The sequence below is a fragment of the Pinus tabuliformis genome, chromosome 8, assembly GCF_031772625.1.
Source record: "Pinus tabuliformis cultivar Carrire ecotype Pingquan chromosome 8, CPIR1, whole genome shotgun sequence".
In the NCBI taxonomy this organism is placed as follows: domain Eukaryota; kingdom Viridiplantae; phylum Streptophyta; class Pinopsida; order Pinales; family Pinaceae; genus Pinus; species Pinus tabuliformis.
In genome coordinates, this window is record NC_142294.1 from 773,339,229 (window position 1) to 773,341,011 (window position 1,783).

General features: G+C 32.0%; 1 pseudogene; it reads left to right on the forward strand.

Annotated features, from left to right (window-relative positions):
- The first annotated feature begins 669 nt into the window (after positions 1-669).
- On the forward strand, positions 670-1,521 carry LOC149237879 (uncharacterized; annotated as a pseudogene).
- The last annotated feature ends 262 nt before the right edge of the window (positions 1,522-1,783 follow it).

Sequence of the window (1,783 nt, forward strand, 5' to 3'; positions counted from 1 at the left end):
GAAACCCATGAGACAAACATTACAATAAATTTTTTATTTTTCTTCTTTATATCAATTACATAAAATCACAATTACACATGTCATTATGAAGAGCAAACCTAGTTACATTTTTCAACAATTTCCATACCGTCATCCCTGATAATATCCAATGGAAAGGTTGCAATTCCCCCAATCCAGAAATATCAAAAAGTGTTAAGTCCATTGTGTTTTGAGTGGGATCTAAAATTCCACTTTATCCATATGAAATCCAATGAGGTCAGAACGACTGCCAAACATCCTAAGTCAATTAATGGCAATGTTTAAAATATAAGTAAAGGGATGATATTTTAAGAATTTAACATTACCATTAATTGCATGGTATTATTAGAGAAATATGGTTAAATACTAGGATTGCCAATTCATAAATTATTGGTTTTATTTATTTACTTTTCATTCGAGGGTATGTGGTAGCATTGTACAAAACTAGTTAGTTTGATATTGAACTACCGAGTTCGCTGAAAAATGGTTTATTTCTTATTGAACTGATTATTTTTGTACAAGAACTAAGTGGTTAAGAACTAAATCATCCTTTTCCAATCCATGATATTGACTAAGACCAATTTCCGCTAAAAAATGATCAAATCTACCCATTCAATCCAGGCTAGTCTAGTTTGTTAACACTAATTTCAATATGCTACAATTCATTAGGAAAATATACCTTTAGTATACAATACACCTCATTATGGGTACGCACAACAAACCTAAAAGTCCATAAAATCCATATATTCTAGGAGTTGTATTGGGTATGGAAGGCCAATTTATCAGTCATGAACCATATTACAATGCTCAAATGTACCAACACTCAGTTTCATCAGCTAGTTATTTTTCATCTTTACAATTTGGTTAGTGTGTTCTACTATTTGGTGCTCTTGAACCAAGGCATTTGGTTATTGATATGATGAATGAAAATGGAACCAATGTAAGTACATATCCTACCATCCCATCACTAGGTCACTTCGCTAAGATGATATCTAATCATGCCATTTTCAAGGGCGAGCTTCTTTTTAGGGAAACCAACTTTGATCAAAACTCCAAAAGTTCAAATATATCATGTGAAGAGAAACAATAATCTTTCACCCCTTCAGGAAATACTACAAAACAATGATTTAGAATGTGCAGTCCTGAGAATCAAAGGAAAATGAATAAAGGTCTATAGCTAAACCAATAGCATGATGTTAATACTCAAGGTCCAATTCAAACAAAAGCTTACATTCCACTTGGAAAGATATCTCCTTATTATAATCAATTGAAGGTGCTTGTACTATTAGTTACCAATTCTATAGATTTAAACTTCACTCGGCATAGATGCATAGGAATTAAGAAGCTAAATGAAAGTATACAAGTCAGGAGATCCCCATTTAATGGTAATAGTAGTTAAGATGTGTCAAATGAACAAACTTGATTCTTCATATTAACAAGATAATGAACTAGTGGATATCTCTAGCTGGTGTCACAAATACTAGAACAGATCAAGTGATATGAAATCATGAAGCTTATCTCCTGTTAATGTGATAGATGAGTATAACCTCTTTGATTCTCCTACTAGTTATGATCATGTCTGATATTTTTTGTGATAAAATATTCGAGGATGATGCCATAAGTATATTAAATATAAAGCATGGTCAAGCATCCCCAATGGTAATAGGATATTAGATAAGGCTTATGATCATGATGCACAACATATAGTACGAAATCTAGGAAGCTATGCATTATTCTTGTTCTCCTCAATTAATGCTATTTGTCA